Below are 27,640 nucleotides of genomic sequence, written 5' to 3'. Positions count from 1 at the left end.
TTTTTCTGCCTGAAGGAATTATCATACAACAGACAGGGCATCTCATTCACTCCTACCTTATTTTTCCTCTACAAGTTGCCAATATATGTAGATGAATATTGCAAGCCACATTTGTAGCATACAAGAAAACTGCAGACATGAGCCCCAACTCTGCAGAAACAAACACATACACTTAACTTTATGCATATGATTAGACCTACGAAAGTCAACAGGGCGACTCATACGTCTTATGCATAACCGTGTTGGCTGGACTGAGGCCATGAAAAAAGCTGCTTTTATAAAAAGTTTAGATAAACCATTCTCATGAGTGCTCACCATATAGAAGACCACGAGTGACCTTCAGTCTTTCCGGCCATTTTTGAGAGAGAGAGAGAGAGAGAGAGAGAGACTCTCAAGTTGTTCAGCAGCACATGGCCCATGCTGCACATTTTAAATAGCAAATGGAAATTAGGAAATCGGTTCCCAGTGTCAGAGATTTCAATGACTCCAAGCACCACAGAATTTTTTCACACCCTTGTTCCAGAGAAGTCAAAACCAAAGAGAATTTATGGCTGTCAATCTGAAGGCTCTGACCTGAAGTCCTGGCACGTGGAGTGATGCTGCTGCACTTCAGATATGACGGCATCACCATAATGTAGTAACACTGCTGTCTAAAAGATAGGGTGCCCACTGTTACAAAACAGTCTTGCACGATGCTGAAAAGCTGAATGCACAGTTGAACCTGTTAACTTTAGGGCACCAGACTTTCGGTTTGGGAGACTGGACAAAGCTGGATATTTGTTAATGTGGGTGCAGATCTTCCTCCTCCAGTTTGTTTCCTATTCTGTGTCTCATTGAAACTTCTCTATTTAGAAAAATATATCCCTTCTTCTTTCCCTGGAGGGTGTGGCATAACCAGATGGAGCTTTGCATTAGGGATCTTCATCCCTAGAAATCCAGGGTCAGATTTTCTAAAGCACTTAGAGCTGGCCTATCTCTGCTCCCAATCAATTAGACTATATTATGTTGACCAAAATACACACCGCAAATATTCTAGTTCTAAATATACCCTGAAGCACTCATTCAATTTCAAAATGAGATTTGTAGACTCCTAACTCTACATTTACACTCCTAAATAATGGACCTGATTTACAAAAGTAGTGAGCACACATCAGCTCCCATCCAAGTCAGTGGGCTGGCTACACAGCACTTTTCAAAATCAGGTAATTTAGGATTTGATCCTGTTCCCATTGACTTCAATGGTGCCGGAATAAGGCCTTATGAGGAGCCTACAACCCCAGTTCTGCAAAGATTTACACATGCGCTTAACTTTATGTGCTATGACTAGTGTTACTGAAGCCCATTGTACTGCTTACAACGTGGAAAGAGGAGCAGGAGTGTAAGTTTTTCCAGGAGCAGGACTTAAATATGGATTTAGGAGCCTAACTTTAGGCCTTCAACTTTGAAAATCCTGGTCAAAGGGTTTTTTTGCATATACTTCTAATTGGCATAACAGCTCTTGCCTTCTACACAGAGGCTCCGGAGAATCCTCTCAGACGTCAAGCCAACAATCTATAGTGATGAGGCTCAATGCAACATTAGAATTGTGGCCATAAGCTTATAAAACACGGTGATGATTGGTCCTGTCTCAGGTCTTTTTTCCCCATTCATGTACTATACTTTATTCCACTGTAATTTTTTTCTTTTAAAACTTAAAAAAACCAAACCTGAATCCATAATTGGTCTATCTAAATGATAGACAGCATATGTGAAGGAACAGCCTGTTAGTCCTGACTGCTGGAGTAATGAATAGAGAATCTGACATGTTAAATTCCTTCACCTCCAATTGGAATAATAAATTATACACTTTCATATCATCATAATACTAAACTCCTCTTAAAATAGAATTATTCCTTTGGGGTATATTTATAGTAAAAAAAAAAATGTATCCAAAGCTATTACATTTAAAATATCTTTATATTCATATAATCAGATTCAATCTTTTCTCTTGCATTTTTAGGGACCTAGAAGTAGGGCCTGTGAATCTGGAGCCTACGTTTTCAGATGAGTCCCTTCATTTTGGCTTGCCTTTAGTTGGGCACCCAAAAATTTGGGCCAGTCCGCTCTCTTCTGCAGTAAAGAAACATGCACTCGGTCATGGCACTTTGCTATGCTGCAAGGGATGCCACTGCTCAGAGGAATTTTTGCCCCTTCTCACTTAGGGCATGTCAACACCACCCCGCAGTTCGGACCACCTGGATGAGCACTGCAGCGCCCGCGGTGCTGCACCGTACCTGTCCGATGGGGACGCTGTGGCATGAACAAAAAGATTATTAAGTTCGTATTCACGTAGTTCCCTTCAAACAGGACGACATTAATGCAAAGTGGAAACCTTTTACTTCGTGCCCCCGGCATCCACACAGGGGAGTTACACTGTAGCGCTTTGGTGGGCATTACTGTTCACTCTCCCATAGTACAAACTGCAAGGGCAGCATATACGCGCCTTTAATCAATTCAGTCTTTCTATTGACTTTGACGGGAGCAGGATCAGACCCTTGCAGTTCCACAGGCACTGCCATTTCTACACTGTACTAGACCCTTCCAACTTCATCCTCAGGCCATACAACTTCTGTGACACAAATCATCAGGTCAATTCAGTTTGTTTCACAAAGTACACAGCCTAAATATAAAAGTACAGTCATAAACCGCAGGGAAATGACTAAGCCAAACTGAGTGCATTTAAACCCTTCAATTTAGTTTGCAAGGAAGGACACACAGTTTTAAGACTTTCTGATTTATACTTTAATCAAATAGCTACATTCTGAGACCTTAAGGCTCAGCTGTGAATGGTGTTCTGCACCCACGAAGGACTCAGGAGAGATAAAGCACCCCCTAACTCCCTTGCACAGACTACCTGGGCCACAGGGGGCAAGAGAAGATTTAACATCTGCGTGTGGGTGGGAAGTAGGCCAACAGGGTCGGGGAGCTGTCCCCCAGCTCCATGCATCAGCCAGTGCAGCTGAGTTGACACACCGAGGGAAGTAACTGGGCCAGCCGTAGGGCTGGAAAAGATAAATCCCCCTCCATCACCTCACCCCAGAATAAGGCAGGGAACCAGGAACCAGACTGAGTCACAATACATCCCCCAGGGCTGGGGCAGGACGACAAAATTGCTGCCCTTCCTTGCGGCAAAGCCACAATTGAGCCCTTGGCTGCAGGCAGAGATGGGAATATAGGGAAATGTTGCACTTCCACTCACCTAGCCTTCCTGCCAAGTGACTGTAGGTGACCCAGTCAGCCATGGCGTTTCCTAATGAATATTGCATGCCATGTGGAAAACTAAACCTCAAGCCACCCATACTGAGAATTCCACCCCCTTTTATTTCAATCAGAACACAAACGTAAGAACATAGGTCCTTTCTTGTCTTCAGTTATAGTTTTGTATCTTGATCTGATCAGGTATCTTCTCTTTCAAGAACAATTTTCACACTTGGGGGGCAGGGGAGGGCAAAGATTTAAGTAAAATCTAAGACAAGGGAGGATTTCCACCCCCTCAGGAGAAATCTTCTTACATCCCAAATAAATGCACCTTATTCATTTATAGGGCCATCCTCATAATAATGCAATTACCTGTCATGGGAGAAAGACCCACGTATTGTCTGGGGAACGTGAGCTGTGTGTGATCTACATATTCCCAGAAGACTACTTGCAAGTTAGAAAAGAAAGCATTGGTCATTTTCAATATTTAAAATAAAAAAGGAATGTTTTAAAAAATGTTGAACTGGGATCAAATCCCAAAGGTCTTCCCAGGAAATTCCTAATGGGACACTGGTTGTTTGCCTGGACAAGCAGTGTGTGAAAAGGGAGGTTCTGATCATACCTCTCAGCATTAACACACCGATAACCCAGATCTAGCACAGCACTTAAGAAAACCTTTAGGTCCCAGTGAAGTCAAGTGCGTTGCTGAATCAGGGCCAGTGTCAGGGTCCTCTTATGGCATTCCCTCCACCTTCTATTAGGGAGATAGGGTTTGTCTCCCCCCTTCCCTTCCACAACCTGTGAGAAAAATCAAGGGTCAGACTCACAAACCCGGTGGCTATCCTAAGAGGTGTCTTGTACTGGGGGATCTGGTAGGGAGCAAAAAGGCTCGCTGTATTAGCTTTCTAGGGAAGTCTCACCTGGATGTGAACTTGTGGGACAGAGAAAGAAGGAAAACAGGACATAGAATCATAGAATCATAGAATATCAGGGTTGGAAGGGACCCCAGAAGGTCATCTAGTCCAACCCCCTGCTCGAAGCAGGACCAATTCCCAGTTAAATCATCCCAGCCAGGGCTTTGTCAAGCCTGACCTTAAAAACCTCTAAGGAAGGAGATTCTACCACCTCCCTAGGTAACGCATTCCAGTGTTTCACCACCCTCTTAGTGAAAAAGTTTTTCCTAATATCCAATCTAAACCTCCCCCACTGCAACTTGAGACCATTACTCCTCGTTCTGTCATCTGCTACCATTGAGAACAGTCTAGAGCCATCCTCTTTGGAACCCCCTTTCAGGTAGTTGAAAGCAGCTATCAAATCCCCCCTCATTCTTCTCTTCTGCAGGCTAAACAATCCCAGCTCCCTCAGCCTCTCCTCATAACTCATGTGTTCCAGACCCCTAATCATTTTTGTTGCCCTTCGCTGGACTCTCTCCAATTTATCCACATCCTTCTTGAAGTGTGGGGCCCAAAACTGCACACAGTACTCCAGATGAGGCCTCACCAATGTCGAATAGAGGGGAACGATCACGTCCCTCGATCTGCTCGCTATGCCCCTACTTATACATCCCAAAATGCCATTGGCCTTCTTGGCAACAAGGGCACACTGCTGACTCATATCCAGCTTCTCGTCCACTGTCACCCCTAGGTCCTTTTCTGCAGAACTGCTGCCTAGCCATTCGGTCCCTAGTCTGTAGCTGTGCATTGGGTTCTTCCGTCCTAAGTGCAGGACCCTGCACTTATCCTTATTGAACCTCATCAGATTCCTTTTGGCCCAATCTTCCAATTGGTCTATTATCTGCATCTTTAGACACCTAAAGACCTTTAAAAACCAAGCCCCATGTGTCCTGCCTGGAACCACCCCAGTTCACTCACTCTTCCATTAGTCCATCTCTCCCCGACATGAATTCCTGGACTCAGGGAGCACCCTCTGCAGTGTCCCAGGAAAGGGAAAATGTTGCTGGGGAACAGGTTGCCCCCGCTTTCCAAATGCCGAGGGGGAAATGAGATCCACACACCAAGAGGACCCTCCATGAGGTGATCAAAAGACCCAAGTGGGACCTTTGTAATGGCTGAGAGAGTTGGTCCATAACTGAACCATCTCTGCCAAACCTCCCCCCGCCCCAGCTAAACTGTTGGGAATTAATACTTTATTATTATCTGTCATACAGTAGCCCCTTGGGGCATCACCTGATATTGGGACCCCACTGTGGTAGGCACTGTAGAAACAGAAAGTAGGAGACAGTCCCTGCTCCAAAGCACTGAAGTGGACAAGATAGACAAAAGGTGTGAGGCGAAACAGACAGAGAGGTGAAGTGACTTGCCCAGGGTCACACAGCACATCAGTGGCAGAGTCAGGAACAGAACCCAGGTCGTCTGAAACTCAGTCCAGTGCCCTGCCAACTAAACATGCTGGCTCCAGGAGCTGAATATGGCCCAATAAGTATGGATTCCAGCACATGCAACAACAGCACTGTACTTTCAACCATCTTTTACACTGCTATTACATTCCATGCATTTTCCACTTCGACATTACATTGCAGCACTGCTGTGGAGCCTCACACCTCCTGCCATTATGTGAATTAGAGCAGTGTTTCTCAACTACCAGTCCGTAGACCGACGCTGGTCTCTGAGATCTCCCTGACACAATTTAGGAAGGCAGCAAACCAGTTCCTGGTATCCAAAATACTGAGAATCATTGAATCAGACAACCAAAGCCACATGTTATTCCAATTGCTGTGGGTCTGATAAATTGTAGCCCAAACTCCATCAAGAGCTTGGTCTTTATTAGCCCATTCTCCTTCATTCAACATGGGGGGAGGGATAGCTCAGTGGTTTGAGCATTGGCCTGCTAAACCCAGGGTTGTGAGTTCAATCCTTGAGGGGGCCATTTAGGGATCTGGGGCAAAAATTGGGGATTGGTCCTGCTTTGAGCAGGGGGTTGGACTAGATGATCTCCTGAGGTCCCTTCCAACCCTGATATTCTATGATTCTATGTCTATAAACTATTGCCAAACAGATTATAAACAGTTATTCCATTTATATCCTGCAATCAGTAAGTAGGGAGCAAATTATATTATTCTGGTAACTATTTAATGTTTGCCAGCAGACATTCAAGCCCATGAAATGCTTACTTCCCCAATAAGCCCAAAACACACTATTCATCTGAATGGAAGCCACAAAAAATAGCTGCGAAGAAATCTGTGCTCTAGCCTACAGTAAGAAGAAAATGAGCTGATAAATACTGACACAATGCTTCTGAGCACACAAAGTAACATTTTAGTAAAGCTTGAAGTTAATATGTGCCATTTTGTTGTTATCGATGCACACTCAAAATGCCTTATCCTTTCCACACCACAAACTACGCTTACAGGGTGAGATCAAAATCAATATTCAGAACCATGAAAATTAAAAGCAACATGAACTATTTTAGTTTTGCCTACAACATTTTCTTATCTGTTATTTTCCCTCTTCTCTCTGGCCTAACTATAATCTTTCAACTACATGACAGACTTGTGAGATAAAAAGATTTCCTAACTTCCAAGTTACAGTAGAATCTCAGAGTTACAAACACGATGGGAATGGAGGTTTGTTCATAAATCTGTTCAAAACGTTATGGGTATTCTTTCAAAAGTTTACAACCGAACACTGACTTAATACAGCTTTGAAACTTTACTATGCAGAAGAAAAATGCTGTTTTTAACCATCTTAATTTAAATGAAACAAGCACAGAAAGTTTCCTTACTATGTCAAATTAGTTTTTTAAACTTTCCCTTTTTTTTTTTTAGTAGTGTACGTTTAACATAGTACTGTACTGTATTTTTTTTTTCTTCTTCCCCTGTCTCTGCTACTGCCTGATTGTGTACTTCCAGTTCCAAATAGGTGTGTGATTGACCGGTCAATTCGTAACTCTGATGTTCGTACCTCCGAGGTTCTACTGTAATACCCTGACATTGGTGAGGCCTCACCTGGAGTACTGTGTCCAGTTTTGGGCCCCACACTACAAGAAGGAGGTGGAAAAATTGGAAAACGTCCAGCAGAGGGCAACAAAAATGACTAGGGGACAGGAACACGTGACTTTTGAGGAGAAGCTGAGGGAAGAGGGATTGTTTAGTCTGCGGAAGAAAAGAATGAGGGGGGATTTGATAGCTGCTCTCAACTACCTGAAGGGGGGTTCCAAAGAGGATGGATCTAGACTGTTCTCAGTGGTAGCAGATGACAGAATGAGGAGTAATGGTCTCAAGTTGCAGTCGGGGGGGTTTAGGTTGGATATTAGGAAAAACTTTTTCACTAGGAGGGTGGTGAAACACTGGAATGCATTACCTAGGGAGGTGGTGGAATCTCCTTCCTTAGAAGTTTTTAAGGTCTGGCTTGACAAAGCCCTGGCTGGGATGATTTAGTTGGGGATTGGTCCTGCTTTGAGCAGGGGGTTGGACTAGATGACCTCCTGAGGTCCCTTCCAACCCTGATATTCTATGATTCTATGAACACCTTTGAGAATCTAGGTCTAAGCACTGAATAAACCTGTGGGACCAGCTTGTGCCTTTTCAATCAGTGGTCTGTTCCTGGAGATTGTGCAGAGGTGCACTGCCCCAGCAAGTAGGTACAACGACTCCAGGTGAAATGCAGCAGCTGCAATGCTTTTAGAAAGCTGTTCATCTTCACGGAGCAACTTATGCTCTGATGCTTCCCTTGGGATAGCTTCCAACCCCTGACAGTTCCAAAACTCAGGGAAGAGCCCAGTGACCCAGTTGTATCCCACATGTCCTTTCCTTCAGGCTCTGGTATCTTGCTGGTCCCTGTGATGAATGAGCCCCTCCCTAATTCTGTACTTTGGGTCTTAGGAAGAGGGACATCTTTCCAACCTCTTTGCTATTCCCCTCCCTGATTCCTGCAAGAGTCTCGGATGCTTAGCAAAGCATATGATTCTCCCTGCCTCCATGTAGGGCTCTGGGGAAAGAGGGAAATCCCCCATCACCGCCAGCCTCTCTGCAATCTATCAATTTACTATTTAGAAATAAGTGTATTAATCTCACTTACGGAGTGTCAGGCTCAGCCCAACTCTGAAAGCTCTGCAGCTCCACCCAGAATAATGCAGGAGTGTGATCTCATTATTATGCTAGTGGAATTGCCCATCCACACAGAAGTACAATGGACTTTCTACAGAGTGCTGTCAAATGACCACGGTAAACAAATTGAAGGGGTGTGTGGGGAAGCAGTTCTAGTTACCTTGAGTGTCACTTATGACAACAGCATATTGAGTATACAGTCTTTAAAATACTGAGTCATGAAAAGGATGAGTTAAGGTCTACACTTCCGAAAGTGGACAGTGATTCTGGATGCCTCTCATTTTGGCTGCCCAATTTGAGACACCTTAAAGGCATCTGATTTTTAGAAATGCTAAGCACCCACCTTCTGCAAAATCCAGTTCCTTTATGGTGTGTCAAGCTGGACACCCACAAAAACAAGACATCCAGAATCACCAGTCACTTTAGAAAACATAGCCAAAGAGTGGAGCTTGCAAAAGCACCTAAGTGGCTTAGAAGCACAAGTAGTCCCATTTACTTTCAATGGGATCTGTGCTCCTAAGTAACTCAGATGGTTTTGAAAATGCAGTCCTAAACTTTAGACTTTCTAGTCCAGTAAGGCCTCCTGTTTCCAATTACAGCAAACAATACAGGCCTCTGCACTACCGTTGTGTGCAAAACACAAATCCATTCCTTGCAAGGACTTTGGCACTGTGAGACTAAGACACCTGATGTTCTGGATCATCCTTTAAGGATTGAAGATCAAATCCAGTAAGAATTGTGATGTGAGAGAAATTAGAAAAATTAATCCTTAAAGCTGTTGTTGGAATAATTTTACAAGTCAAAAGGTTCGTGCATTTACTTTTGGAGACAGTGAAGGGGCATGTAGCCACACAGTCTGTCTACAGAGTTGATATTCTTTAGTTTTATTTAGATATATAATAGATCAGTTAAACACTCCATTGTACATGTGTTACAACCAAGCTTTACAAAATCTGTCAAATTACAATCCTTGGAAAGCACGCCAGCCAAACAACTGTAACAGGCAATTTGAGAAGATACTCCCTAGGAATTAAAATTTTGTAAACATACATTTCAGCTAATTGCATTCTTGTTCTCGATACACTGAAGGCACCATTTAGCCAAAGCATTTGTCGACAGAGTTTAGTTCCTTTATTTTAATGAACACTGAGCCTGTGTTAGGCTCAACTGGTATATGGTCAGGATCAACGTGCAATGCTAATGGAGAAAGGATGTCTAATATCATTTCAAGCGTTTAAGTTACAACCAAGTCTATTTGGCAAAACTATTTTATCCGTTTTGCTCAGGCAAACAGTCAGACAGGTTTGAAAGAGTTTCCGTGGGAAGAATTGATTCTTAAATGGTCACATAGATCAGAGAATTAAATTTCCACTATTAATTATAACTAGCATGTCCAAACCTGCAGCTGGAAGTGGTCATTTTGCCAACAAGTTATATCATTAGTAACATCAATACAGTACTGCTTCTGTCATGAACCACCTCACTTTTTAAAAGCAATATGGCTGCCCCCAACAACAGGCTTCGACAGGACAATGCCAGCTGTAGTTCAGAACAGAACCTCTCACTGCCAATGCAGTCAGTGTCAAAACTTCATTTCAGGAGGACTGGCCCCGTATTTGCAGTTACATTTCACCACTCGGGTGGATTATCCATTATACGAAATCTTTGCATCAAGAATGTTTGTGTTTCTAAAAGTCATGTTCTAGCCCAGTCACAAGCTATCAGGCAGGATGCAGGAATCACTGGTAGAATTCTCTGGTCTGTGCAATGCTAGAGGTCACTAGATGATCATAATGCTCTCTTAAAATCTATTAAGTCACGGGAAGAAAAGCATCTTAGTTTTCAAACTTTCACGCTTCTAAGCTGAATCACATGGGGTAACGTTCTGCTTAAAACGATGGCAGTGACTGGGAAAAAGCAGAAAGGTATGCATTTGGTGGGAAAACTGCTCTACTTACTAACAGTCATCTGAATACAGTAGTTGTGTCTGTTCCAGTCAAGGTAATTTCCCAGGGAACTATCTGTGGAATCCATGTACTGTGCACTTAGGGGATTTCAGCGAAACAAGAAGAGAGGTTGAATATTTTCTAAAAGATATTGGTCTTCATCTGTTCAGAGAAAAATACATTCAAACATGCATAGCGTTTTAGAGTAATACTGTTCAATTACTTTCCAATGATTAGGACATGGCTAACCTCTTTGAGAAGTTAGTTATTCCTTCCAGAGGTTCCTGCTATACAGTCAGTTTTGACTGGAAACTCAAAATGTTGTTTAAGGCACTAGCAGTAGCCAGACAGTTCACGTTTTCCTCATTTCACTGGCAGCTATCGTTCCAAATGCTAAAGTTATCTTCATGCAGATTTCAAAAGGCCAGTGTTTATGCATGTAGATTCTGAAGGGCATTTGCTGGATGGCTGACACACACTGACAGCAAGCACATCTCCAGGAATGGAATGAGCAGGAAAGACTGCCTGAATAATTGATGTGCTTTTACTCTGCCCGATGGCCCAGTTATTACATTGTTCACTCTCTTCAACTGCCTGTGGTTTCTAAATTAATTAGAAATCTTAATGTCATGGCCAACCAGTTAAAAAAAGGCACTGAATACAAAATGAGATGGGAGTGGTATTAATGCCCTTGAGCCCTGGAAACTCTTACTTTGGCCTGGTCATGCAGAGAATAAAACATAGCTGGGTTTCTTGAATTCAGTATCTCTGAGTAACCCTGGTTTCTGAGGTTATAAGGGACCCTTATGCCAGATGTATGAAGCCTCAAGAGTAAGACTGCTATTTTATATGGGTGGGGGTTCAGCCCAAGTGGTCCATCATGACAGCTGCAGAAAAAACTACTCTTGAAGAACTCATGTACAGCAGTTGGGATTTGCTCAACCTGATGGAGAACAATGTAAATATACAAAACATACTTCAACCAGAGCTGCCGGTATCTCGTGCCATATTGCACAAAATGTGAAAAGCCCTGTTAAACCTAGTAGCTACTGTATGCAAAGTTACTGTATGTACAGCCTGTAGTTTATCCAGCCAAACGACTAGCCAGGAACCCTTCCACAGCTAACATGAACTGCTGACTACTTACTGCCTGATCTCAGAAAGAATGAGAGAGGCTAATAAATGTTACATATGCATCAAACAGACAAATATGACAATAAATTACTATTTGTTTGCACCATGCATAGACTTATTTACTTACAATACTGTGCTGGTCCTGCTTAAATTCTATATCAATAGTGTCTACAGCATTTCAGAAAACCAATGGGAATAATTCAGATGTTTGAGGATCTACAGTCACATCCCATTAAAGCATAGAGTCTTTCCAAGTCCTTGGAAAGCATTTAGCCATGCCGTATTTTGGGGGCATTTTTTAGTTTCTTATTTATCTGAAAACAGCAATAGAGTTTAAAATCTGATTTACAACAACTGTAAGCATTCCAAAAACATAATATCCAAAAACATAATAAATAAAAATGAATGGTTTCACTGACATTAATTTAAATTTCTCAGCTAAGTTAGGGACTGTGACATTATTGACAGGAACTGGGACCGTATAGATCACTGTTGCAACCAAAGTCCTGTAGTTGCACCAAATCTTGTATAAAGGGGGTCAAATAGGGTGTCTAAGACAAGGTTATGGTTATGCTATCTGTCTACGTGTATCATTTTTGTAGTTGAAGTTATGAATATTAGTTCTATACTGTCTGTATTTCAAACTTATGCTATGCTTCTGGGTGACACCCCAGACAAGTTTGGTGTCAGCTCTGCCTAGCTTGCTTGATGGCCCATTAAGGACCATCAGATATACAACTGAGCCATTGAGAGAAGGCAGATACACCTTGTGACTCAACAAGGTATGCAGGGACCTGCCTATGGACAGAATTCTAAGGTTTCTGCTGCTATGTGCCCCAATGCTTGTCTTTGGAACAAAGAAAGAGACACCACATGACAAAAGACTATAAAAGACTGCTGCAGCTCCTCCATCTTGTCTTCAATCCTGCTTCTTACTTCTGGAGGGACTTTGCTACAAACAGAAGCTCTACACAAAGGCCTGATGACCCATCCCAGCTGTGGATGTACCTAGAGATTTGATTTGAACCTGCAGTTTATTCCACCACTGCTACAAGCCTGAACCAAGAACTTTGCCAGCACTGTATGTAATTGATTCCATTTAACCAATTCTAGCTCTCGTCTATATCTTTTCGCTTTTATGAATAAACCTTTAGATTTTAGATTCTGAAGGACTGGCAACAGCGTGATTTGTGGGTAAGATCTGATTTGTATATTGACCTGGGTCTGGGGCTTCGTCCTTTGGGATCAAGAGAATCTTTTTCTCTTTTACTGGAGTATTGGTTTTCATAACCATTTGTCCCCATAACGAGTGGCACTGGTGGTGATACTGGGAAACTGGAGCGTCTAAGAGAATTGCTTGTGTGACTTGTGGTTAGCCAGTGGGGTAAAACCCAAGTCCTCTCTGTCTTGCTGGTTTGGCTTGCCTTAGAGGTACAAAAACCCCAACCTTGGACTGTAACTGCCCTGCTTTAAGCAATTTGTCCTGAACTGGCACTCTCAGCTGTGTCCCACCAAAGCCAGCATCGTTACAGGGACAAATATTTCACTTTCCTATAAAGGAGCACCAAGTAATCAAAATGTCAAGTAAAATACAATAGTGCAGCATAATCTCTCTCTTTGCCAACACACAGCACGTTATTGTAACCTGCAGGGTATCTAGAATATAATTCTACAGGAGCCATTAATACCTTTCTATTGTTCCCTTTTTTAAAACTTCAGGGGCTTACACGATTTTAGAAAAATCAGATTGTGATTCTCCCTTTTTGACTTGCATGATACAGCATGCACTCAGAACAGTGAGTGTTCAACCCCTAATAGACAACTATCCCCAATTACCATTTACAGATAACTAGTCTCCAAATTATCATCTCGGGTGGAGAGAAAAAAGCAAGCTAGGCTGGATGACAGGGAGATCTCAAAGACAGAAGTTCTCATGAAGCTTTAAACAGCATTATAATTCCTAATGCAATTACTTGCTAAAAGAATTTCACCCATCATTATTACCAAGACAATAGAAATCTGTAAGAGCAGAAACTACAGAGGGTCATATTTCTGTGAAAAGATCAATACAGTTATATTTAAGCACCTTCTGGAGGCTAAACATTTGGTCTGTACATTTTCCCTGCATGTTTTCTTGCCAGGTATATATTTGATATTAAATGGCAAACACTGTACAGCACTATAAAAGCCAATCACAGGACCTGAATCAGCCATTTGTGTCATAGACTCAGATTTTAGATGATCATGATGGTCACTTCTGGCCTTAGTCTGACCTCCCACACATTGCAGGTCACAGAACCTCACCCACCCACTCCTGTAATAGACCCCTAACCTCTGGCTGAGTTACTGAAGTCCTCAAATCATAACTTAAAGACTTCAAGTTACAGACAATCCACCATTTACTCTAGTTTAAACCTGCAAGCAACCTGTGACCCATGCCGCAGAGGAAGGCAACCCCCCTCCCCACCCACCCTCAGGTTCTCAGCCAATCTGACCTCGGAAAAAAAATCCGTCCTGATCCAAATATGATGATCAGGTGGACCCTGACCACAAGCCCCGCCAGCAAGACGTATAAGAAAGAATTATCTGCAGTAACTCAGAGCCCTCCCCGTCTAGTGTCCCGCCACCAGCTGTTGGAGATATTTGCTACCAGCAGTCACAGGTGGGTCACATGCCATTGTAGCCCGTTTCTTCATACCACCCCCCTCCATTAATTTATCAAGCTCAGTGTTGAAGCCAATCAGGTTGTTTGCCCCCACTTCTTCCCTTGGAAGGCTCTTCCAAACCTTCATATAATTTCAATCCTAAACTTGTTGATGGCCAGTTTATATCCGTTTGTGCCTGTGTCCACATTGGTCCCTAGCTTAAATAACTAATCTCCCTCCCTGGTATTCATCCCTCTGGTATATGTATAGAGAACGATCATATCTCCCCTCAGCCTTCATTTGGTTAGGCTAAACAAGCCAAGCTCTTTGAGTCTTCTCTCTTAAGGGAGGTTTTCCATTCCTCTGATCATCCTAGTAGCTCTTCTCTGCACCTGTTCTAGTTGGAATTAATCTTTCTTAAACACGGAAGATGAAAATTGCACACAATATTCTAGATGAGGTCTCACCAGTTCCTTGTATAATGGTACTAACACTTCCCTGTCTCTACAATAAATAGCTTGCCTGATGTATCCAAGGATTGCATTAGCCTGTTTCATGGCCATATCACATCGGCGGCTCATAGTCGTCCTGTGATCAACCAATACACCCAGGTCCTTCTCTTCCTCTGTCACTTCCAACTGATACATCCCCAGGTTTTGGCAAAAATTCTTGTTAGCCATTAAGTGCATGACCTTGCACTGTTACATTTCATCCCATTTCTATTACTCCAGTTTTCAAGGTCGTCAAGATCTTCTTGTATTGACATTCCAGTCCTCCTCCATATTGTCAACACCTCCCAACTTTGTGTCACCACTGATTTTATTAGCACACTCCCACTTACTGTGCCAAAGTAAGTACTGAAAATGATGACTGGTCCCAAGACTGATCCCTGAGGAACTCCACTAGTAACCTCCCTGCAGCCTGACAGTTCTCCTTTCAGTGTGACCCGTTGTAGTCTCCCCTTTAACCAGTTCCTTATCCACCTTTCAATTCTCATATTAATCCTCACCTTCTAAATTAGCTAATAATTCCCTATGTGGAAATGTATCAAATGCCTTATTGAAATCCAGGTAGATTAGATCTACTGCATTTCTATTGTCTACAAATATTAGTTATTCTTCTCAAAAAAAGATGAAGTTGGTCTGGTATGATCTACCTTTCGACAAACCATGCTATATTTTATCCCAATTACCACTTACCTCTATGTCCCTAACTACTTTCTCTTTCAAAATTTGTTCCATAACCTTCTATACAACTGAGGTCAAACTAACAGGCCTGCAGCTCCCTGGATTACTTTTTTGCCTTTTCTTAAAAATTCTTGCTATTGGGCTTGCAATTTCATATGCTGGTTCCTTTAATATTCTTGGATGGAGATTATCCAGGTCCCCCAATTTGGTCCCCTTAAAATGCTTCAGTTTGACTTCCAGGTCAGATTTGGTAATTTCCATATCCTCATTTCCATTAGCCATCCTGCCACTACCTCTACCTTCTTCATCGCCTATATTAAAACCTGAGACAAAGTATTAATTTAGGTGTTGAGACATGCCTACATTATCTTTACTCTCCACCCCATCCTCAATGCTTAACGGTCCCACTTCTTCTTTCCTTGTGTTCTCTTTATTCATATAGCTGTAGAAACTTTTACTATTGGTTTTAAATTCCTCTGAAAGGTCCAACTCTGCTTCGCTTTTGGCAGTTCTCACTTCTCCCCTACACTTTCTGACCTCCAAGAGATATCTTCCTTGCTGATCCATCCCATTTTCCATTCCTGCTTTCTCTTAACAACCTGTTTGAGATGCTACGATGGAATATGCCCCTGTTTTCACACCCTACATACTATGAAAATAATCTTTTCACAAAGTATGCCTTATAAGGTACCATTTGAAAAATCCTAATATGTTGGATCAATAACATCATGGCAAAGTGCACATAGCACCATAATATGTGAAGTTATAAACAAACTGAGATCATGACTAAAAGTATGTTTTCCAAGTAAGTCTGGGGACTGGTGAAACCAGTTCCTTGAATATAAAGCTCAAGACGCCTCAGCCAGGTGTAAACAAGGCTGATGGACCATTAGCTGCTAAGTGGTCATTCTTTGGCAGGAAAAAGGGGGCAGGGCAAAAATCTACATCTTAGCAAAGAAACAGCATGGAGTTTCCTTCCACACAGACGTTCTGTCGCCTTGCTCCCAGCTGGAAATGTTTTTCAAGAGGGGGACAAACTATAAAAAGCAGGGGGAAACACTCCAAGGCACCACCCCCTCTCTCTCCTTGCCCCATCACATTCACTCCACCTGAACAGACAAGGGAAGCAGCCGTTGGACTCTGGAGGAGGGGTCCTGATCTAAAGAATTTGGTCAGTAAGACTGCTGAAAGCATGGGGTAAGAAAAATTTGTTTGAATCTAATGTAGTCTGTTAGGCAGCAGTAAGTGTTTTCTCTTTGTTTTCCTTGTAACCATTTCTGACTTTTATGCCTCATTACTTGTATTCACTTAAAATCTCTCTCTCTCTCTAGCTAATAAAGTTGTTTTCTCTAATCCAGTGTGCTCAAGCTAAAGTGTCTGGTAACTAACTCCATGTGGGATAACATGTTCTGTGCATGTTATTCCATTAAAGTAATAACACACTCAGTGTATTTGCACTATCCAGGAGAGGACTGGGCAGTACAGGACATATGTTTCTGGGGGAACATGTGGGACTGGGAGTTTGCTGGGGTCACCCTGTGGCAATCTGTAAGGCTGGTGAGAGCCAAGGTGTGGCTGACTGGCTGCAGCACACACACAGACATAGCTGGAAGTGACTTGCATGCTGGAGGCTGTTTGTGAGCAGCAAGGCATTGTAAAGGGATCCCCAAGCTACAGGGCAGGCGTGACACAGCTACTCAGTAGTCTGGATTATGCCCTGGTATGTCACAGATGCTTGCTCATCCAGGCTGGTCTGCAACCCTCCCCGATGAATTCCTCTCCTGTCCCCCCCTTTGCTTGGGATGCAGGCTTCAGAAACTCTGACAAAGTAATTTCAAACCTCCTCCACACTCAGATCCTTGAGTTCTTCAGTTCAATCCACTCCCTAATTCCCTGATTTTTTGTTTGCCCTTTTCAAATCAAAGACGCTGGTTGCAGACTTATTTTTGTTTATCCTTCCATTTAGTTTAGACTGAACTAGCTCATGATCACGTGAACCAAGGTTGTCCTACCTGTTAGCATTATCGGTACTGGCACTACCTTTCTTCTTAATGTCCGTTCTCATACCCTCTGCTTTTCCTTTCTCCATTGATGCACCCTCTCTTTCTTGATCTCCTATCTGTCTCCCCTGAACTCCTAGTTTAAATTTCTTTTAATCAGTTATGCCAACCTCCATCCCAGAAGTCTACCAGAACAGTCCTCTGACCGTGAATGCCTCCCAGCGGTCAAACATCCCAAAGCCCTCCTGATAGCACCACTGCCTTAGCCGTCTGTTGATCGTCATCATTTTGTCTCACCTTCATTCTCCTCCTCTGGGGACAGGTAAATTTCCACTGAAGATCACCTGGAGCTCCAATTCCTTAAGCATCTTCCCCAGCCTAGCACAGTCTCCCCTGATGCCTTCCAGCAGGAATCTAGCAGTACCATGTGTTCCTATGTGAAGGGCAATAATTGGATTCCTTCCTGCTATCATTAGGATCTGCTTCAGACTCAGGTCCACGTCCTGTATCTTAGCTCCCAGCAGACAGCACACCCTTCTGTTATCCAGATCAGCTCTGGTGATCGGCCTGTCCGTTCTTCTTAGTAGGGAGTCCCCAGTGATGTAGACTTGCCACTTCCTGGTGTTTGTGTGATTCTCTGGCCTTCCTCCTCCTGTTCTTTCTGGCTCCAAGTCCTCTTCTCTTTTTGTTCTTCCTTGCAATCTTCTAAGAGTTATCCTCTATCCTCCAGGGGCTCCAAACTTTGGCTATCTCCATTGCTTCATCCCCTCTTCTTGTAGGACTGTCCACTCTTCTCTTCTTCCTTGCCCTCCCACCTCTGTGACTACCTGCTGCACGCCTTCATTATCCAACTCAAAAACCGGTAACTGAGCTCTATTTCTCCTTCACTAGCCGGTCTTGACCTCTGCCTGGTTCTTCCAGACACATGCTTCCATTGGCCACATTCCCCTGACAGTTCTCCAGTCCATAGTTTCCACCTGCATCTCCAGATTTCGGATATTCTCTTCCATAAGCTCCATCAGTCAGCACTTCATACAAACAAACAAAGCTATTTTCGGATCCCTGCTCCAGGATAATGTACATCCCACAGCTTCCACATCCGGTTATCTTCATTGTCTCTTCCATTCCTTGGGTCACAACCACTGCTGCCTCTGTATCTGTCATAGTTTTCCCACCTAAACTCCTGGCAAGAGAAAAACCAATCCACACACAAAACAAAACCACACCACCACACACCCCCTTCCCCAAACTCCCCTTACAAACTCCCTCTCAAACTCTCCTGTTTTCAGATCTGTTTACTAGCTGGCTTCTTTATGGGTGCCCTTATCAAGGAAGCCCCACTATTCAGGGCTCTGCTGTGATCAAAGGCTCCACTTCTCTCACAGCACACTGCCCTCTACCAGCCTTTCCTGATGAATGAGGAGCTAGATCTAATTCTAGACAAGAAATATATACATTTCTAAAGCATGCACATGCCTACATAACAAAAGATATCCTTGTAATATTGTAGTCTATTTATTTGAGCTGTCTTTGTTTATTCATCACTATTGAAGTGCATTGTGCTAATTTATCAAGGATGCAGCAACGCAGATGTAGAGAATTCATCACTCCACTGCATTTTTCAAAAAAGAGCAGTGAAATAGTATCCTGTAAGAATCCCTTAAATGTTTCTGCAGGCTCTTTCCTGATCTTCATGTACATTTCCTCTCCTTAGGTTCTTTGCATTTTGGTTACATATTCTGGCGGGTTAGTTCTTAAAGTTTGTTTATTTATATTAAAAACATCCCACATGTACAATCTATGTATTTCCTTTCACTTTAAACTCTGTGGCATCTCTGATTTCTCCCCACTTTGAAACTATAATTTGACAAATGAGTTTAACAATCTAAGTGAAAGACTGGGCCCAGCACTGTACAAATCCAATCGAATTACCAGACTGTACTAATGCATTATCCCCTTCATACACACATGCTGTAAGAATGTTCTATGTACCCTGGTATATAACACATACTTCCAAACTTTGGGACCCATTCCCTCCCCTACATCCTGGCACAGAGGGAAGTCTGCACTCCTGGTTCCAGGCCTTGGAATCACAAGAGGGAGGAATGCCTTCCCCATCCAATGGAAGCCAGCCATGGGTGACTTGACCTCCGCAGAGCGGTGAGGTAAGGTGAGGTAAGGTGAGGAAGCCAATCAGGTGAGGAAACCCTCCCAATCTTGCAGAGCAGCTTGGCAAAGAAACTAGAGATGAAGGCTATAGTGACGTACATGGGTTCCCCTTCTACTCTTTGCAATCCCTTCATTCAGGAGCTGCCCTGAGCAGTACGGCTCATGCAAGCGGGATGACCACCATTTTGTTAGATGCTGGAGATTGAACCAGGGACCTCCACACTTGCCCAAAGCTATACAAGTATACGGAATAGCTATACCAGGTGAACAAAGCACAAGTAGATGATTGTGCAGCCCTTTTCATTGGCGCATATGAGCAGTTTTTCTCTTTCACTTCTTTAACCCATATGCATGCTGCATCATTCCACAGTGTGATAGTCTGCAGCTTTTTATTTCATCCACATCTTGCTTTGTTACTTTTATTCCCATATTGCTCTTATGGAAAGGAGCACTATAAAGAAATATGACTGTGCCTGTGAAATGAAATTATCTAATACCATAAGCAATGACAGTGCTGCTAGAGATTTGCACAGTCTGATACATTGAACAGTTATCTATACCACTGCTTCCGAGGCTTTGCAACAGCTAACAAACAAGGCGAGACTCTATGAACTAATAATTACCTTATCTTGTTCTTCAGTTGCTAAAAATCCATACGCTATTTTTTGCAAATTACTGAAATCAGCATTTCTGGAAGAAGAAAAAAAAGAAGAAAAAAATTAGGCTCATTTACTCTTGCCTCTGAGGACTTTATTACACAGCGAAGAAAATGCTTTTCTGACACATGTTCACAACATACACCAACGAGCGCAGGGTTCCCAGGATACAGAGATCTGGTTTATTAAGGACTATGTGCATTTATAATGTGACTATTTACACAGCGCGTCTTTTTACAGGAAAGCAACAATGGTGCATACCTCCCCCAGATTAAAGAAAATACTGACAGCTCTCAGTGCTGATTAGAAAGAAAAGAACACTGGCAAAGAAAGGCCTACATACTCACCTTACATATCAGAAATATTTTTGTATTTATATCGTTCTAAGGTGCAAGCCTGCTTCCATTTTATATCAGCTGTTCCATTCAAGAGGTGCAGGAACAAGTTCTTATGCCTCAGTTTTCTTTCCTAATTTATTTACACATCTGTTACATTTCGATAATGTACAGGGGAGGGGACAATGACTTATTTAATTTATGAGTCACATATTAAAATGACAAAAACAAATTAAAACCGTTAAGTCCCAGTAAGATGGAATCCAGTGTTAATGAAGTTGAAGTCATTGCCAAGGACTAAAAAGCAGCAGTTCTCTAAATCTTTCATAATATGAACTATTTCATTGGAAAGAGATTTCTTCTGAGTCATCTCCTCTACCAGACTCCAAGTTCTCTGCTAGGTGCTTATCAAGAAATTTCATTCTACAGACTGTCGGATCTGCAAACCGGAGATGGTCCAAGCAGACGTGGATTAAGGTTTCCTGGGGCCCTGAGCCAGAGCAAGTGGGGGGCCCGTCCCCACCCCTTCCACCTGTGGTTCTGCCCCTCTGCATGTGACCCCGCCCATGGCTCCACCCTTTTCTGCCCCTTCCCCTTAGCCCCGCCCCAGTCGCACCCAAGGCCCCCCTCTCCCCCGCACTGCAGCCCCAAGACCAGAGAGTGCTCTGTCCCTCCGCCACATCCCCTGGCCGCAGCGGGAGTGACAGCTCCCCAGCACTGAGGCTGCGGCAGATAGCAAGAGCACCTCCGTTCCCAGGGCCGCAGCAGGAGTCTCGGTGCTGGGGCTTTCCCTGCCGCCTACCAGCTTCTGCCAGGGACACGGTGGGAGTGCTGGGGGCTTCCCTTGTGGCCAGCCGGCTTCTGTAAGGGTCAGGAGGAATGGGGGGCTTCCCCCACCCACTGGTGGGGAGCAGGGTTGGGTGTGCAGGGGATTTCCCCTGCCCGACCACCAGGGAACAGGGTCGGGGGCGCGGGGGTTCCCCTCGCTGCTGCTGTCTGGAAGTTGAGTCAGGATGCGAGGGCTTCCCCAGCCCATCCGGGACTCCAGGAGGCCCGAGTTGGCCAGGGGCACAGGCCCCGTAGCTAATCCACCACTGGGTCCAAGGACCATGGGTTCAGAACTATCAACCAATGGACCAGTGGAATTTTGGCTCCCTGGGTCCAGATTTCACCACTGGAGTGAGACATATCCAGGAACTAGAGGCTCTTTGCCTTTGAAATGATGCCCAATGAGCCTTATTCTGAATAGGGATATCCGTCCACAAATGAGGACCCCACTGAATAAAATGATAGCAACAATGCTGAATCTTGGTCAGTTAATGGAGCTATATAAGGTGGCACTGGTGAAATCCTGGCCCGACTGAAGCCAATGGGAGTTGTGTCCTTGACTTTAGCAAAGCCAGGATTTCAATCCAACTCTTCATATGCCTCTGCTCCTTTGGCCCTGTGAAAGGTGGGTCTTGCAATTAGCCTAGGACTCTGGCTTACTTGGTTAGATGTACAGAAAGGCTAAAGAGCAGTCAGTCATAGCTGAAGATGCTCAGCACTTTTGAAAATCAGGCAAATTTATCTAGGAACCTAAGTGTGGACTTAGCCTCACAGACTATCAGGGTGGGAAGGGACCTCAGGAGGTCATCTAGCCAACAAGAAAGAATTGTGTACTTGGGCTCAAGGTAAAGTTAGCTGTCATTTTACCCTGCACATGAAAGAACCAGATGCTAATTGCTTCTGGTCTTGGAATTTGATTCAAAGTGGATGATTTTGAGAAGGAAATATGGTTTTACAAGTGCAAAATAGACTATGCAACACCTCAAGAGGAACATCTTTTCTAGAAAAAGTGTGATTTAGTTGGACTATGGCAGTTATATATTATAGTAGCCACTACACTATGCTTCAAAAAAACACTGGAGAATAACTTATCTGACTGCAGCACTATATGGCAGAAACAATGGTTTGCCATAATAGTCTCAAGAAGTCAATATTAGTTTGCCTCCCAATTACCTGGCAACAATTTTTCAAATAAAATTCAAACAACAGGCTCTTAATTTCATTTACAACACCCCTGATTTCACACTTCCCTGTATATAAAATTGTACAGGTAGCACAATGTACAGGGTTTTATGTTGTGTCTGTTGTGTCAGTTTCCCATTCAGTGCATGTTTCCCCTCACCCCCACGCATCTTCTTTTATAACACGAGAGTGTTGGCTTCAGAATATTCTTCCCCACAAATTCCAGATCCATAACCTTGAGCTGGCCTTTGCACAGTATTCACATGCTGATTTCATATGTAGTTTGGGGATTCCTTTTGTTATTTTAATCACAGAAGGAACCAATGAAATGGATGTGTGCTGGACATACTTTGCAAAGTATTTGGCAGAGGAACTGCTAGGGCATCAGATGACTCTGAATCCAAACTCATGGAAAGTATGTTATATCCCATCCTGTTCTCCCCAGGATACAGTTTAAATACAGCAGGTGTAGTTTTAACGCTGACTCTCGTTAACATTAAGAGGAGTTACGTTTAATTCCCCACACAGACCGGAAGTTCCCTCTCACCCCATCCTACTCAAGCTAGCCACTCCCTAAGTCTTAGTCCCCCATCTCATCACTTGACCAATGTGTTCTCAGAAACCATTTGTTGTTTCTAACTCAGTTGTTTGCAGCCTGACAACAGATTCCAAGTGCATCTTGGAACTTTGACAAGCAGCATCACCCAGGACTCTTTGATGAAGAGCCATGTTAAGTGGGGAATCTTGTCTCTCTCACTCCATCCCACATTGCACAGTGCGGGAACAATCTAAATAATCTACACTCAGGCACAACTGCAAAGATTAATGCTAAATGGATAGCACAGCTGCATCAACGCAGTCAACTCCTGCTAATGGTCTTGCTGGTTCTCTAAAGGTTCATGTCTCCATATTCTCTGCTAATGCATTTGTGTAAATGGAGCAAGGGCACCACTCAACCTCTACTTGTGCCAAGATGAAGATAATTAATCTAAAACTATTGTGGCTTCCTAACTTTCACACCACCCCAGACGGTATGATTAGAAGAAGCAATGATAAATGTCATCTACTCTACCAATTTAACAAGATATAGATGATGTCAGCATAGGTTGTTTTACTCCACCAATGCTGCAAAACAGAAGACTGCTGAACATTCACACGAATGCTGGGAGACCCACTGGCCTAAACTTCCAAAAGTGAGTCTCAATTTTGGGTGCCCAACTTCAGACACCTTAAAGGTGCCAAGCACCCAATCTCTAATAATGAAAGCCTTTAATGTGCCTCAAATTAGATGCCCGAGAAAAAAATCACACTTCAAAATTGAGGTTGTTGTGAGTTTTGTAAATTAATAAGTGAACTCAGTGAATGAGGCGCACGATGCTAATGTTCTACAAAATGCATTTAATAGAATCATAGAATATCAGGGTTGGAAGGGACCTCAGGAGGTCATCTAGTCCAACCCCCTGCTCAAAAGCAGGACCCATCCCCAATTAAATTATCCCAGCCAGGGCTTTGTCAAGCCTGACCTTAAAAACTTCTAAGGAAGGAGATTTGGTTCAGTTTATCTGGTGTGTTCAGTTTAGTTTTAACTGGCGAGATGTTACAAATATTCAGTGTTGGTCCTACATATGGTAGATTGCTGCCCACAACACAAAAACCACCACCCTTATCACTAAGTCTCAGCCGAAAGAAACGAACAGCCACTCAATCTCAAGAACTCCTAGATCCAGGTCATGGCGAAAACCAATCATGGGATAGTGTAGGGAAGTTTCCATTGTCATTTCCCTTGCTGTACCAGTCCTGTGGATCACGATATGAACTTCAGCCTGCTTGAATTACATTAACAAACATGCTTTTCAAACCACAAATATTACCATCCTCCACTATGGAACTATTTTGATGACCGCTATTAAAGTTAACAATTATTAGCAGCATTACAGTAGCCCCTAGAAGGTTCAACAGAGATCAGAGCTTTTTTGGTCTCAAAAAACAAACAAACAAAAAACCCAACCAACCAACCAACAAAAAACCTCAAGGAGCTTACAATCTAGATAGAATCTCAGGGTTGGAAGGAGGTCATCTAGTCCAACCCCCTGCTCAAAGCAGGACCAATCCCCAATTTTTTGCCCAGATCCCTAAATGGCCCCCTCAAGGATTGAACTCACAACCCTGGGTTTAGCAGGCCAATGCTCAAACCACTGAACTATCCCTCCCATCCCTAAATAGATAAGATGTGCAAAAGGTGGGAGGGGAAATAAATGCATGGAGAGGGGGGTTGCACTTGCTAAAGCTCACACAGCAGGTCTACAGCAGACTCAGGAATAAAATCCAGCTCTCCTATCTCCCAGTGCAGCTTCCTAGCCACTAGGTCATGCTGCATCTCCAGTAATAAGGCTGGTCAACTACTAATCAACGTGACTGATCAAATGCAAAGTGAAGATCAAACAATTCATACTGTACCTAGCTCTCATATGCAGCAACATGAATGAAACATGGTTAATACAGTTACACCAAGGGTAAAATTTTCAAGAGTGCTCAGCTGCCATGCATGTGAAGCTCAACTTACACCAGAGCTCAGCTCCCATTTAGGTGGGACAAGCACGGGTCCCCACATAGGGTGGGTGTAGGGCCACAGATGTCCTCAATTCAGCCCTGCCAATACAAGGTGGGTCAAGCGCTAAAACAGGATGCTGTGATGGCGTCAGTAAGTCTACTTCTCACACTTACTATGCATGAATTTCTGCAACACTCCTGTAAAGAAAAAACGACTCCTCTCACCACACGGACGCTGCTACCCCTGCCCTTTTCTTTTATCTTCCAAAGGAACGGTTTCACACTTGCTGGGTATATTAGAGACACATCTATCTCCTTAGCTCTTTCTTCTTCAATTGCCACTTTCCACAGAGAGGCTGATTGCTCATACATTCTTCTCAGCCTCATGTTTACAACTTTAAAGAAATGGTCCAGCTAGATATGCACAAATATCAAGGTAAATCGGCCATTTTATCTAATGCTCTTAAATTTTAATAGGATTATGTACTGTAAATCTACAGTAACATTTGCAAGTCAGAAACTCAAGTCCCTCATATGTATGTGTTTAGATACTTAAAATATTAATATGTAACCAGTGATATTACAAAAGGTTACATTTCTAACTATCTTTCTCCTGAAAATCTATCATACTAATGTCAAAATAAATGTGATATATTTTCTGCAGATTACTAGCAAAGTCTTTCAAACACAGTGTAGCTGGAATTTTATTAAACTTCCTTCTATACAATTAATCTGAAAAGGAGAAAGAATTTCGTGTTTCACAAAAAAAGGATGGATAAAGGTAAAAGTGTGCAAAATGAATAAAGCTTTTAGCCTTCACGAACAATGTTAGCACATAAAATATTAATAGCAATGCTAAATTAATCTTTGGCAAGAATTAGAGGCAACTGGCTGCAACTCATATTATGGATTACTTTGGTTTACCATTTAAAAAATGTTAGAGCCTACCACTATGACTGCGTATCACAGCGCTGTACATTATCCTCTGTAACATGGTGCATTACAGTAACACCAATCCTGCTCTCAATTAAATGAATGGTAAACTCGCATTAACTTCACCTGGAACAGACACAGGCCCATAGTGGCCAAATGAGGATTCAGTCTAGCAATCTAAATACAGCACAGACATAACAGATTAATGATTCGAAGCAGAGGGGCTGCTGGCTCTCATTTTAACACTTCTGCGGGTAAAGAACAGAGCAGCTCATTCCCCAACCGAAGGATAACTTGGTATGTTTCCCGAACAATTTCCTCTTCAGCAATTTTTGCTTTCTGTCTCTCTCTCTCTCTCTCTCTGTGTCGCTCTCCTCCTTGCTCTAATGCCTAATGATTTTCAAACTCACTATGTGAACGTACTGCAAGCTTAGAACCTATCCATGACACATCCCTTTGGGTCCACTGCAGATCAAATTTTGTTCTGCTAGAGTTAGCAGGAAATATTTACAATTTCTACAGTTTAAGAAAATTACACATTTTTAAAAAGATCAAATTACAGGGCAGAATTTTCACCTCCGGCGCACACAGCAGTTTTTTCTTCCCATGGCAAGACTCTTTGTTGTATATTATAAAACACAGAAAGCCAACCAGAGGAAAAGGCACACCATCCCTGTAAGCAGCTTAGATTCCAAAGTGAAATTCTGCCCTCTGAAAAATATATGCAGTGCATACTAACATCAATGGGGCCAGGATTTCACCCTAGACTGAGCCCTACTGCAGCTCATAGGGATTGTTCATACATGTAGGAGAGCAGTATTTGACCCACAGTTTGGAACTATGCAATATTTACAGCTAAGTTAACAGCGATTTCCCAGCAATATCTTTTAACAGCTCTTCTTCAAGCACTGGGTATTATGTTGGCACAACACTCTCCAAACTCTTCTGCTTCGTGTAAATTCCTGGTGAAGTATTTAGGAGATAAAAATGATTAATCCTAATTAAAATGAAAATCAAGAAAATGATACAGTCTGTTGCATCTACTTGATGACTCAAAAGCCTCTCTCATTTCAGTGTTAATTGTCTCTTTATACAAATGTGCAGTACGCTAATACACACAGAATAATGTTTTTGTATTTTTCTACACTTGCAATATTAAGGGCCAGATGTTCGAAAGTGCTCAGCATCCATCTAGACACCTAAACAAGGGCCAGATTTGCTCAAGTGCCAAAATGGATGCTGAACATTATCTAACATCTGACACTAGGGGCTCATTTGGTATCTTAAAACCACATTGGATAGCAGGGAACAGCACAGAGGCACCCACCATCCCAGAGAGTGCTGCTTTGGGCACTGACTTTAAAGGGGTCACTGTCTTTACATTAGGCAGACTGCCCTTGGGCTGCTCCTCCAAGTCAATATTGCGTTACATCTAGTAATTTTCTGCAAAACCTGTTTCCCTAGCGGCTGCCTCCATTTTGAAGTGCAGCAAAGGAAGGAATGTACCAAAATCCATAGGCTGGAGAGCATGTGACTGCATCTCAAAGGGAGGCTTTTCCAGTGACTCTGGGAGATACAGGGAAGCCTGACCACATTTGGCCAGCAATGAGGCAACATGACCTGATCAGTGAACTGCCGCCTTACTGTCTTCCACCCGAGAAACACAAACCAAGAAACACCAGGAATATCATCAGCAACACACACCCCCAGAGCAACGATTCCCCTGAAAAACATCAACCCTACAAAGCTAACCAGCTGCAGAAGAGAGGCAGG

At 43.0% G+C, this 27,640-nt stretch overlaps 1 protein-coding gene across 29 annotated transcripts in view; it reads right to left on the bottom strand.

Annotated features, from left to right (window-relative positions):
* ADGRL3 (adhesion G protein-coupled receptor L3) overlaps positions 1-27,640 on the bottom strand; it is an 809,498-nt gene that overhangs the window by 645,963 nt on the left and 135,895 nt on the right. For 28 of the 29 annotated variants that reach the window (XM_073340228.1, XM_073340229.1, XM_073340219.1 and 25 more), the window contains exon 2: positions 20,007-20,073. The exons of the other annotated variant lie outside the window; for it this stretch is intronic. The gene's annotated coding sequence lies outside the window, so the exon portion shown is untranslated. The remainder of the gene's footprint in view (positions 1-20,006; positions 20,074-27,640) is intronic. 29 annotated transcript variants of the gene reach the window in all.

The sequence above is a fragment of the Lepidochelys kempii genome, chromosome 4 (assembly GCF_965140265.1).
Source record: "Lepidochelys kempii isolate rLepKem1 chromosome 4, rLepKem1.hap2, whole genome shotgun sequence".
In the NCBI taxonomy this organism is placed as follows: Eukaryota; Metazoa; Chordata; order Testudines; family Cheloniidae; genus Lepidochelys; species Lepidochelys kempii.
Note: the sequence above shows the minus strand (reverse complement) of the source record. Positions and strands in the feature narration are given on the sequence as shown.